This window comes from Elephantulus edwardii, unplaced genomic scaffold (genome assembly GCF_000299155.1).
Source record: "Elephantulus edwardii isolate Elephantulus edwardi_28Jun2011 unplaced genomic scaffold, EleEdw1.0 scaffold00183, whole genome shotgun sequence".
NCBI classification, from domain to species: domain Eukaryota; kingdom Metazoa; phylum Chordata; class Mammalia; order Macroscelidea; family Macroscelididae; genus Elephantulus; species Elephantulus edwardii.
In genome coordinates, this window is record NW_006399933.1 from 690,754 (window position 1) to 705,010 (window position 14,257).

Sequence of the window (14,257 nt, forward strand, 5' to 3'; positions counted from 1 at the left end):
ATTGGATTATTTACCTTTATCTTGTTGTGGTGCTCAAGTATTTCATAAATTCTGGATATAAGTCCCTTATCTGATATGGTATTACCGAATACTTTTTCCCAGTCAGTGGATTCCCTTTTTACCCTACTGGAGAAGTTTCTTAATAGCACCTAACAACAAGCAGTAGCAGCAGCAGCAGCAGCAGCAGCTATTTGACAACTAAGAAATGTGAAATATGAGCTGGGCTGATAGCTATTGAAGAAATATTGCATTGGTCACTAAATTGAATTATCAAATATTTATAATGAAAATAAGAATTCTCACACATTTAATATTCTGTGTTATTTTCATTAATGACAGGCTTTACTTAAATTCTTTGCCACTCTCCCATTCTCAAAGGATTAAAATCAGTCAGGTATTCCATTACTTAAAAAGTATGTTGTTGTTGTTGTTGTTATGTGCTGTCGAGTCATTTGCGACTCATAGCGACCCTATGTACAATAGCCCTAAACTCTGTTCTGTCCTGTGCTAATCGCACTGTCTCCGATATACCCAGCCTGATTACCCCAGTCACTGTATCAGTCCACCTCATAGAGGTTCCTCCTGCGCTGGGACCTCTCCAAAGTACTGAATAGCAATGGTACCTCTCTGGAGGCTAAGGTGCGTCTGATACAGGTCATGGTCTTTGCAATCACTTGTTATGGTCAGAGATTTGGACAATGACCAAGGAGGATAGAAGGAGAATTGATGCCTTTGAGCTGTGGTGCTGGAGAAGAGTTTGAGAGTACCATGGATTGCTAGGAAAACAAACAGATTCATCCTGGAAAGGGTTAAACTGGGTGGCTTCTTGGAGGCAAGGATTCTGAGGCTCCATCTAACATACTTTAAAAGTATAGGTACCGTTAAAAAGGAGTATTTTAATGAATTTAAAAGAAATTATTTTTATAATTGTTAATATAGCATCCATGTGCATTCCAATGATAATTTTTCTTCTTTTCCCTCCAATTTAAACATTTCATTTATGTAGATCATTGATGTTTGCATCTGGCTGTACTCAACCTCCCTAAGAAAGCAGTTGATAGATCCAGTATGCTGCTTACTTGTTAGCCAAAGCTCTCCGATTTTCCTTTTTAAGCAATTTTATATGCAGCTTAGAGTAGATGACATAAGGAGGCTGCTTCATATCACTGCTAATGATTCTCCCCCCAATTTCAAAGTCTTTCATTGTTTTGTTAGAGGCTTAGTTAAATGGTTTGTTTAGACATTTATGGAAAAGGTGATTTCATCTTTATAAAATAGTTTAAATATAATTGGCATTTGTCCTATTTCATTAGAAAATCATCTCTAAAATATTAATATAATTATATAAAATCTGAGTTTGAAAAGTTTAACCAGTTTTTAATTTATTGATTGAGATATATATAAAATGCATTTGAACACATCAATAAGACAATGATCTTTCCTTCTTAGATAATACTTTATGATCTACAAAACTCTTTCTTCTATTCTACCCAATGATTTACCATTAGTGTTACAGCAGTAAGCATTAATGCTGGGGGGTTGGAGAGGAGAGAAAGAAAAAGTAGCACAATGGGTATATATGCTAAAGGTTAAACTTGTGCATTTATATTAAAAACAAAACTTCTATCATTTAGTATATTCTAACTCATGGCAGCTCCATGAACTCTGGAGGAGAACTCCGACTGATAGGATTTTCAAGGACTGTCACCTTTCAAATCTAGGTAACCAGGCTTTTCTTCAACAGCACCTCTGGATAGATTTGTATTGTCAACCATTGGTTAGTAGCTGAGCTTTTAACAAAGTGCATCATGAGCATTCCTGTATTTGGGTTAAATACAAAACAAAGGAATAAAATAAAAATTCACTGTTGGAGAGTTGGTCCAACACATGGTGATCCTTCTTTGGGTTTCTAAAGCTGTAAATCATTCTCTCTCTGCTATAAATCTATCTATCTATCTATCTATCTATCTATCTATCTATCTATCTATCTATCTATCTACCTACCTACCTATCATCTGTCGATCATCGATCATATATCATCTATCTATCTATCTATCTATCTATCTATCTATCTATCTATCTATCATCTATCTATCTATCATCTATCTATCTATTTATCTATCTATGTATTGTCTATCTATCTATCTAATCTCTGGTGCCTTAGTAGTGTGGAGTTGCTGTGCTATCTATACATACATGTCTCTGTTATGTGTCGTCAAGTCCCCTGCAATACCTAGTGACCCCATATACAATAGCTATGAGCCCTGCCCTATCTGGAGCCAGTCTCATTGTCTCCAACACACCTACTTCCATTACTGCACTCACTGTGTCAATCCATCTCATCCAGGTTCTTCTTGTCTTGTACTGTCCCTCCACCTTTCCAAGAATGATGTCCTCCAAGGACTGGTCCTTCCTTGCAATATGCTCAAAGTAGATGAGATCAGAAAATCCTTGCTTCCAGAGAGCAATTTGTTTTCACCCTCTTCAAGACAAGCCTGCTTGTACTCTTGGCAATCCATAGTATGTTCAATACTCTTTTCTAGCACTACAACTCAAAGGCCTTGATTCTTCTTCTATTATCTTTAGTCATTGTCCAACCCTTTGATACATAGCAAAAAATTATGAAGACCATGGCCTGGATCAGGCACAACTTATTCTCTAGACTGGCATCTTGCTCTTCAGTAATCTGGAGAGGTCCTTGACAGTTGTTGTTGTTGTTGTTGTTATGTGCCGTCGAGTCGTTTGCGACTCATAGCGACCCTATGTACAACAGCCCTAAACCCTGCTCTATCCTTTGCCAATCGCATTGCATCTGACACACCCCTCCCGATTGCACCAGTCACTGAATCTTTTCCAAATACAATTCATCATTTGATTTCCTAACTGCTAGTGCCAAAACTGTTGCTTGTGGAAGGAAACAAGCTGAAATTGCTAACAATCTCACTCTCTTCATCTATCATGATTCTACTCATTGGCCCAGTGGTGAGAATCTTTGTTTTCTTGATGTTGAGCTTCAATCCATATTGAAGCCTGCAGTCCTTGACCTTCTCAAACAAATGCCTCTAATTCTCCTCAGTTTCAGCAAACAAGGTTGTGCTATGTCTTCCTCCATCTTGATACTACATTCCCCTTCAAAAAGTCCAGCCTTTGGAGTGATCTGTTCCACATATAAATTGAAATTTTATGGAGATAGGATCTGTCCTTGAAGTACACCTTTCCTAATTTTGAATCATGCAGTGTTTCCTTGCTCTGTTATGATAACTGCTTCCTGGTCCGAGTATAGTTTCCACATGAGTGCTATTAAGTGTTCTGAGATTTCCTTTCTTCTCAAGGTTAGCAACAATTTGTAGTGATCCCTACAATCAAATGCCTTTGAATAGTCAATGAGACACAGATAGATATAGATAGCTGAAAGAACTGAAGAATAAATTCAAGCCATGTATTGCAGTATTTAAGATTCTGATTCTATGGGCAGACTGTTAAATGATCCAGGAAGCATCAAAAGAAGAAGGAAGAAATAAACAGTGTCACTGTACCAAAAAGAATTGGCTGATACAGAAGAATTGCACAAAATAACATATGGCCAACAGTCAATGATGATAAAGACATAAATTCAAGATACTCTGACAGAACTGGCAAAAAAACAAGGCCCCAGGAATTGATGGCACAATAATTGACATATTTCATAAAACATATGCATCTCTGGTTACACACATGAGGTTATGCCAAGAAATATGGAAAGCAACTACCTGACTGACTGGAAGAGATCCATATTTATTCCCATTTCAAAAAAGGTGATCTGACAGAGTGTGGAAATTAGTGAACAATATCACTAATATCACATGCAAGCAAGATCCTGCTGAAGATTATAAAAAACAACAATAACAACAAAACACAAATGAAAACAAATCCCAAACCCAACAAACAACTAGTATAGTACATTGACAGAACTCACAAATGTGCAGGCTGGGTTTAGAAGAGGCCATAAGGACATTATAGTTAATGTTAGATGGATCTTAGATGAAAGCAGACAGTTCCAGAGAAATGTCTGTGTTTCTATCCATATATATATATATTCATTTTTAAAAGTATGATTTGAGTCCAAGTTTACAAAGCATACTGATTTTTAAATCAATCATCTTTAAATATTTTCCTTCTCTTTTTTAATTGGTTTGCATATACATATACATATTTATACACATGGTGTATAATTCATTCACATTGTTTTATTGAATCATTTATATTATTGTCAATTTTGTTGTTGTTGTTGTTATGTGCCATCGAGTCACTTGCGACTGATAGCGACCCTATGTACTGGAGCCCTAAATGCCATTCTATCCTGTGCCAACCTCGCCGTCTCAAACCCAGTCATTCCCACCACTCCACTCACAGAATCGATCCATCTCATCAAGGGTCTTCCTCTCCTCCACTGTCCCTCTAATCTCCCAAACATGATGTCCCTCTCTAAGGACCAGTCTCTCCTTGCAACATGCCCAAAGTATGTCAGACGAAGCTTCAGAATCCTTGACTCCAGAGAACATTCTGGCTTAATTAATTACTATTGATCAATGTCTTTTATCAATAAAACATCAATAAAAAGTATACCCATTCACATAAAATCTCCCTCACACTTTGCTTATTTCTTCACTGCCCCCTCCCATGAGTTCACTCATTTCTGCTGCCCTAGTGGATTTTCCCCCTCTCGTCTCTGTTTTTTTTGCTGTACTCCAACCCCTTTCTTCAAGAAGCTCTGGTGGCCTAGTGGTAAGGAGATGTGCTGCAATATCAAAGACACACAGTTTCAACCCACCAGGTGCTCTGCAGGAGAAGGATGAACAATCTTATCCATGTAATTAACTGTCTCTGAACACCCACTTAAAGGTCAGCTATGAGACACTTTCAAGTCAAGGGCAAACAACAATATACTCCCTTCTCCCTTTTGAACAGTTATGCTAGATATTTTGGTTTATATCATTAATTATAATACACATAATATTGTGATCATCCATTTATTCTATATTACCTTTCTCTTCACCCATTTGAATAAGTGTTTATATTCTATTTCAAATTTTTACTCCCCTCTTCTTCCATTACATTCTCTAGTAACCGTACTAGAATGAGTAGAAATATTTTCACGAAGGGAGCTGTAAATCTTTAAGGAAGAAACTTTTCATCTTCTCTTCACAGAAGTGCTGGTGCACTGAAACGATTATCTTTCCGTTAGCAACCAAACACATAGGCACTGTACCACTGGACTATTGTGTTTAGATTAAAAAAGAAAAAAAATGTTTAGAATTCACAGAATTCTGTCATGTGAGTTATTTCCCCTTGAGTTTATGCTATTGCATATTCAGAAAATAAAACTACCTCATTTGTTAACTATTTCTTGTTTACTGCTCAATGGCTATTAAGTGCTCAAATCTACAATGTGTGGGAAAATTTCTGCCAAAAAGAATTGCCACACCTAAAAATTTCAACATAGCTCAATGAGAAGTTTTGAGAGTTAAGCTTATTTGATTAACATGTCCTATAAATGCTAGATTATATAATAATAAATTACAATATTCAAATAGTTGTTAATATTTTCTCTATAGTATCTCTTAAAACATGGGAAAATATTTCTTTTTCATTATAATTATTGTGAATTTACATCAACTCTCTCAGCCTAATGCGGTTACCAAACTGCCTTTTAATTTTGGTCAACTCCAGTCACCCATGTGCCTTAACATCATCTTACAAAAGCTACTTGGCTAAGCGACTAGAATGGTTCTAGGACACTAAGGATTTTGAAAATCTCATTGAATGACTCAGCCATTGAGTTTCCAATGACTCATCCATTGAGTTTCCATGCTGAAAGACCTCCATAACTAATCCATTTATTTATCTGGATCTACTTTGAGAAGGAGACAGCGTTGATATGGGTCTCTCTGGTTAGACTTGTTCTGAAAACACCCTTTTTCTCCTCTTTGACCTCTTAATAAGACTTTGGGAATTAGGAAAGACAAGTCTTCTTAGTATATATCTTCTATTTCTTCCTATAATTCACCCAAAGTAAAATCATTATAAGGAAAATCAGGGCATTTAGAGTTTGGATGTAGTAGCTAATGGCTCAGAGGCAAAACAAAAATTTGATATCTCATACACAGGAGCCACTCCTTGGGAAAAATATGTAGTAGTTGGCTACTGCAAAGATTATATCCTTGAAAACACTTCGAGGACACTCTACTATTTCTTACAGGGTTATTATGAGTGGAAACAACTCTGTGACACCCAGCAACAACACTGAAACAACAGAAAAATATTTGTGCGAGTCCACTACCAGCATATTGTTGGATATGTTATATTATGGCTTATTTTCAGTAATACTTATTTTTAATTATTAAATATCTATTCTTTAACATCTATAGTTATAAATCTAAACTTTTCATTGTTGTTGTTGTTAGGTGCCATCGAGCCAAGTACAACTCACAGCAACCTTATGAACTCCTGTGCTATCCTCACACTTCCTTGACACGCAAGAGGTTGTTGTGGCAGTCACCACACAAGTCCAGCTGGTCAAGGTTCTTCCTCTCCTTCACTGATCCTCCACACTTCCTAGCATCATGTCCTTCTCCAAGCACTAGCCCCTTCTAACAACACATCCAAAGTATCTGAGGCAAAGTCTCATCTATCTTGCCTTCCGAGAGCACACTTGATACACCCTCTCAAGACATATTTGTTTGTTCTTTTGGCTGTCCATGGGATGTTCAGTGCTCCTCTCCAGTACCACAGCTTAAAGACATCAATTCTTTTTCTGTCATCCTTATTCACCATCCATCTCTCAGATGCATACAAAGTCATCAGAAAGTCTATGACCTGAATCAGACCACACCTTAAATCCTCCAACTGACATCATTACTCCTCAATAATTTGGAGAGGTCTCTAATTGCAGATTTTCCCAGTGCAATGCATCTCTTTATGTCCTGACTGGTGGTATTAAGGGTGTGAATTGTGGATCCAAGCAAGATTAAGTTGTTGACAGTTTGAATCTCTTCTTCATCCATCAAGAACATATCAGTCCAGTGGTGAGAATCTTTGTTTTGCTGACATTGAGATGAAATCCTTACCAAAGGCTGCATTCCTTGATCTTCTGCAACAAGTGTTTCAAGTTTTCCTCACTTCCAGCAAGCGATGGTGTGTCATCTACATAATTGTGTGTCATCTGCACAATGCAGGTTATTGATGGATCTCTCTTTCATCCTGATGCCACACTCTTCTTCATAGTGTTCAGCTTCTCAGATAATTTGCTCAACATACAGATTAAATAGGTATGGAAAGAGAATACAACCCTGACATATTCCCTTTTTAAATTTAAACTATGCAGTGTCCCCTTGCCTTGTTTGTACAACAGCCTCCTGGTCCAGATATAGGTTCTGCACGAGCTCAATTGAGTGCTCTGGGATTCCCAGTCTTCTCAGTGTCAGCCAGCCACAGCTTGTAAACTTGTTGTTATAATTATAAATCACTTATAATTATTAAATAATTACCTATACCCTTTTGGAAAATAACATTAGAGAGGCTGGTCAATCCTTAAATTTAAGTTGTAGGTTGAATTTCATATAGATTCAATTACAATTTTCATTTCAATTTTTTTTCCAGTTCTTTCAACAATGAAGATTAAATTTTCCAGAACCTGGTAGAAAATGTAATTTTAAGCATATAAGAGAACTGGGAGCTTACTTGAGTCATCTAATTTATAATACCCCATGGAATTTTTTAAGGATTAAAGGCTTTGGCAAGACTTGAATGCTTTAATGAAATGTGAATAATCCACAAAGTATAAGTACTTGAATATTGTAGTGCATTAAATAAAGAGGCCTGAAATTTGATAGGTATATAGTTACTTCACTTAGACTTGTAAGTGGTAGTCATGAACCTTTTACCCCCAACAAATATGTTATAATTGATTCATATTTTTCTTAGTTGTGAGTGAGACAAACCTACTCTACATTTGTGTGAGGAGAAGAGTAACTTCATAGATCATTCTCAGAAAGAACAGGAAATTGCACATGTCTTTGGATAAATTTATATGTGACCAAACATTTCATTATGTATTTTTATTCACTAAATGGTAAAAAAATTTAAAATCCTTTTGTTTGGAGGAAATTAAGCACCTTTAATGTCAATTACTTAAAAAAAACAAAACAAAACCCCACAAGCTAAACAATAGAAACTGAGTATTTGGAAACTTAGGAAAAGCGAAGTGAAACAAAATAAGCAGATGAAATGCAGGTGTGGCATGTTTTATTAAGAACCTTTATCTTATTAAAAATACGAACCTTAGTAGGAAGTTTTTCTTTGAACTGAAAAAAGAATATGGCAAGATTTAACATGGTAATTGGTTGATAAGTGTTATGATCAGATACAATAATAAATTAAATATGACCCTCCAGCAGGTTTTCAGAGGCAGTTAACCTCTTGGGAAGAGATCTTCCATCTTTCTTCCACAGAGCAACTGATGGCCTCGAACCTCATTCCTTCAGGATTGTAGCACAGCTTTTTGTCCCTAGGTCACCAGAGTTCCCTTAGGTGTTATAATCTGAGACAATAACTGAAGAGTCACTATTTTTCTGTTGGCCATCTTCAAAGTGGTTGATAATTCATATTTTCAAATGAATATAAATGTCACACTTTAAAAAAAATTAAAAATACCTTATTTGACCTTTCATTTTTCACAAACAACTATATAGAGGCCTCTACTTCATCTCCATTTTTCCCCCTTTCATTTTTGTCTTGAACTCTCTCCAATTGGACCTCTGTTCTGATATTTCATAGAATTACTACTCTGAAAGAACACTCCAAGACCATCTTACTAAATTCAATGATGAATTATCAGCCTTTGGATCATCCATCTCAAGAACTCGCATTTTTATCTCTACTTAGAAGTAATCATCCTTTCAGATCATGATCATCATCTCCTGGAACTTCCCCACAACACTTTTTTCTCATCCCAGTCTCCTTCTCTCTGTCCTAACCCATGACTTTTTTTTTAATGTAGTATTTACTTTTTTTTTCCAACATGAAGAGTATTTATTTTTTCATGAAAGACCAGACTCCTATATAAGAATATTACAAACATTGACTCTCAAACAGGAGACTCATTTCCCAGAGTATGAATAACCCATGACTTTCCCAGCAATCCCAGACTCCAATTCTTTCTCAGTTCTACCCACCCTGTTCCATACACTGTAACTCAACTGTCAGTGAATAAGATCTAGGGAGAATAGCAAAGCTCCTATTCCTATATGGACCCAGCAGAAACAGGCAAATTCTTAGCCCATTTCTAAAAAGATATCTTTACCTATTCTTTTTCATCAATTAAATAAGATATTTGGAAATAAGTTTTACAATACTTCTTTAGCAATCAGCATGTCTTTTGGGGGGGGGGTGTTACTTTTGTTATGTACAGATTTACTGTTGGCTGTAAGTTAATTAGTCAGTGTCAATATTTTATAGAATTTTGTTAGTATCATCTTTTTCTTTTGATAATATTTTACAAAACAATAATAGTGTCGCCTTCTCTGTATTTCTTTTGGGGACATAATGAAATTGGGCTGCTCTGGTGGCCTGGTGCAAGAAGTTTAAAGAAACTATGATACTTTTAAAATACATATGGTTATATATCATATGAATTAGAAATATAAATTTTTTTCCATTTTGTAACCCTCTCTAGCAAGAAATGAATAAACAGTTACATGCTTTTAAGTTGTGAGATGTGAACAATATCCAATTCTGCGCCATCCTCCCAATTTCTGACATACTTAAGCTCATTGCCACAGTAACCAGGGTCAATGTTCAAATCTGAACTCTGTCCTCAAAGGACAGTATTCAGATCAATTGTTCATATGGTGACTATGAGTTGTACTCAGCTTGAAGTCACCTAACAACATCAAGCCATGAGAAATTCTCATTATTGGACCAATAAGCATCATCATACTAGTTGGAGAAATGGTTGAAATTGTCAACTGTTTCATCTTATTTGGATCCACAATCAACACCCTTGGTACTAGAAGTCAAGAGATCAGGAGATGTATTGCCCTGAGAAAGTCTGCAGTGAAGGAATGCTCCAAACTACTAAGAAGCGATGACGTCAGTTTGAAAACTAAGGTGTGTTCGATCCAATCCATAGTCTTTTCAATCACTTGCCATACATCTGATAACTTGTCAGTGCATAAAGGTTACAGAAGAATTGATGTCTTTAAGTTATAGTGTTGGAGAAGAGTACAAAATACCCTATGGACTGAAAAAATAACAAACAGATATGTTCTGGAGAAAGGACAGTCAGAATGCTTGTTGGAGGCAAAGATGAAAAAACTAAAACTTTGTCTCACATACTTTGAGACACCTCCTTGAGGAAGGACACCATCCTTGAAGGGTTTCCAAAAGAGAGGAAGACCTTCAACTAGATGGTTTGACACAGTGGCTTTTGCAATGGTTTCACTTATTTATGTAAAATATGATGAGGATGGCACAGACAGGACAGGATTCTGACTCGACATTACTTAATAACAGGTGCTGCTTTAACAGAAATCCAGGTGGCTTTGATAGACAGAAATTTATCTTTTCACAGTTTGAGAGACGAGAAATTGGAATTCCAGGTGCTGTTTCTATGGGATAGCTTTCTTTCTGTGTTTACTCAGGAAGAAGACTTAACTTCTCTTTAAGTTATTTTCTCTGGGAAAGCCTCTTGTGACTTGGAATATCTCTCCTTCTCCCATATCTGTTTCCTAGCTTTAATGTTTAATCTTTTTTATAACTTAAGAGCATTTGACTCAAAATACAGCCTATTCTTGCCCCATTAATATAATAAAAATAATCCATTTAAAAAGGGATTATGACCGTGGAGCTCTGGTGCCCATGTGGGTAAGGAGTTGTGCTGTCAACTCAAAGGCAAGTAGGTCAAATCCACCAGTTTCTCTGAAAAAGTTAGGTAATCTTCTCTCATGAGATTTGTATTCTCTGAATACACTTTGGAGAATCAGGTATCAGTTGGTTCTGACTCAATGGCAATGAGTTAGTGAGTGGTTTTATCTGTTGCTGCTGAGTCCATTCAGACTCAGTGACTCTAAGGCACAAATTAGAACTGCCACATAGGAGCCCCAAGACTTTAAAATGTCATGGAAGCAGACATCTGCCACTTTCTCCTGCAATGCAGTTTGTGGGTTGGAGGTAATGACCAAATTTTGGTTGGCAGCCAAGCACTTAACCACTGCATCACTAGACTCCTTACCACAGGCAAAGAGGTCAGGATTTACAAAACATATTTTTGGGGAAGATATAATTAAATCCATAACATTCCATCTTTAGCTTCTAAAAATTCGTATCTTCGCCAAATGCAAAACATGTTCACTCCCTCACATCATCTCAAAAGTCTTAAATCAACTCTAAGTGCAACTCTTATCTTCTCTATCATCTAAATCAAATAGGAGTGAGACTTAGGTGTATTCCATCCTAGGATAAAATTCCTCTTTATCTATAGACCAGGGAAATTTAGAATGCAAATTATTAACTCCCAAATTCCATCATCTAATAGACACAGTGGGGGAAGCTGAAGGAACAGAAGGGATAAGAAGCACCAAGTTAGAAAAACCACCAAACCCATTTACATTAGCTCTCAAGGTTGCAAGTAATCCTCTGTTCTCTGAGACCATCTAGACAATTGTCCTGTTCTCCAGATTCTGAGTGCTGTCCATGATCCCTCTTGCATGAAAAACAAACCGAACCATTGTCCTATCCTGCCCCCTCTTCACAATGTAAACTCATTTTTTAAAGTCACTGTGACAACCCATTTCTTGGTAGGTCATTCTCTCTATCCAGGCATTCTATATTTCCCAGTATGATATCTTTTTCCAAGGACTGGCCTTGCCTGACAGTACATTCAAAATATGTAAGGCAATGTTTGTCATAACGGCCTGTATGAAATACCCTGGCTGTACTTCCTATAAAACAGATCTATCTGTTATTGTGACAGTCTGTGATATATTCAATACTATTCAGTAACACAACAGTTATAAAGATATAAAATCTTCTTTGGTCATTCTTATGCCCAGCTTTCAGATACACACAAAGCAGTTGAAAATACCATGACTTGTATCAGATAACCTTAGTCTTTAAATAGATATCCTTGTGGCTATGAGTGGCAGATTTTCCCAATTCAACAAGTCTTTTGATTTCTTAACTGCTACTATTAAGGATAATGATTGTAGATCAATATGTCTTATTGTCTTTCCTAAAACAAAAGAAAACAAAACAAAAAACACAACAACCAAAAAATCTGCAAAATGCCTTTCTTAGCCATTGATTGTTTATTTTGTGATGAAGTGTTTATTGTATTAAGGAGAGAGCATTAGGGTGGGATATAATCCCCACCCTACTAGAGGTTTATATACATTCATGAGACCTAAATACTAACTCTTCCTTTTTGGGATGCCCGCTATCCAGCTACATAGCAACCGACCATCTATGAAACTCACCAGTCTCTGCAACAGGAGCCTAGTCATCTACCAAACGTATGAGTCATTCTCTTGACAAGTCTGAGTCTCTCTGAGACCTTCTGGTGAGCCAATGAACACAGGGGACATAGATAAGATGGAGGAATGAATGAAGGAGGAACTGTTATTTCACCATTCATGAAATTAAGCAGCAACTCAAACATTTAGGACACTGTGACTTCCTACTTTTTGTAAATGATCGACTACTAGTTTTAGCAAAGTGAATTATGGATGTAATCAAGGAATACAAAATAATTTACAATTTCAATCTTTTCTCAATTTATCATGATAATGCCTATTAGTCCAATAGTGGAGATTGGTTTTCTTGATTTTAAGAAGTAATTTATATTGAAGGCTATTCTTTGATCTTTTTCAGTACGTGCTTGAAGACTTCTGTGCTTTTTATAAGAAAGGTTGTGTAGTCTCCATCACAGGTTTTAATGAGTCTTCTTCCAAAGCAGATGCTACATTCTCATTCTTGAGTGGTTTGCTCAGCATACAGATTGAATATGTTTGATGAAAGGATCCAACTCTGAAGCATTCTTCTTTTTGTTAGTCAAAATTTGTTATGATCAATATAATCAATTAATTTACTTAAAAATTAAGGTAATATTTTGCTATTATTCTCAATCAAGATTTGTCTGACTTCAATAATGATATCTCTAGTTCATAGTCTTCTCCAAATATAGCATCAATTTCTGGAAGTGTGTGTGTGTGTGTGTGTGAAGGGTTTATCTCTCCAAATGGCTTCTCTAGCCATTTGAACTTGCCATGTGAATGGGTGAGATTATTTGAATAAGGTGTGTTAAGCTACTTACTAGGGGTTTGTCTAGACTCACCTATCCATGAGGTGACTGTCTAGTTTGGCCATTAAATTGAAAGGATCCAGTAGCACAATAGAAGAGCCCTCATTACCAGTGTTGAAGGAGAAAGAGAATGTAGCATGTCATTTGTGTCCAGACATTCTTGTACCAGCCACACTAGGTCCTAAGGGAGCAGCAACCATAGCAGTCACAGAAGAGAACCAGATACTCACTTTGAGGTGTAGCAGATCTTGGGGTTGCTGTCCCATGAAACCAGGACTAGGATCCTTTGCCCGAGTGCATTGGACAATTTGGATGTGGGGAGCTACAACTGGCAGAACTGAGAGCTTTGTAACACTGTTCTAAATTCATGAGGTTTGAGGCTGAGAGCCTGTGAGCACATTTCAGAAGCAGTCCAGACTGTATTATGCTTTAACTTGTATTATAATATTTTGACTTCCCAGATATGGTTCTATGTGGTCTATGAACTATCACATTGGATTTTGGACCCAGTAAAGAAGTAAGATTGGTACTGGGGATGAGTAGAAAGAGGTGCAGGAGTGTGGGGGACAGGTCATACCTCACGAGAATTGGTTTTGTTTCATTGATGGAGATAATTTCCCATCCCCATATGGATCTTGCTCTTTTTTCCACTTCTCTATGTACTGTTCTAGTGTTTAAATATTCTTCATCAAGAATTAAGAAACTAAAGTAAGAGAACGGGGCAAATTATTTCAAAGGGCCTTTGGAGAAGACAAGCAATGTATTTTGAGGAACATTGTAAGGAGCTAGAGTTAGAAAACTGAAAGGGGACAACACACTCCATATTTCCTAAACTGAAATATCTGAAGAAAAATTCAAGCCATAAATTGAAATACTGATGGCTTCTATGAACAAAATTTTGAATTATACAGGAAGTATCAA

The 14,257-nt window shown here is 36.6% G+C and overlaps 1 pseudogene; it reads right to left on the reverse strand.

The window, feature by feature from the left end:
- LOC102870871 overlaps window positions 1-1,775 on the reverse strand; it is a 3,790-nt pseudogene extending 2,015 nt beyond the window's left edge.
- Between the last annotated feature and the right edge of the window lie 12,482 nt (window positions 1,776-14,257).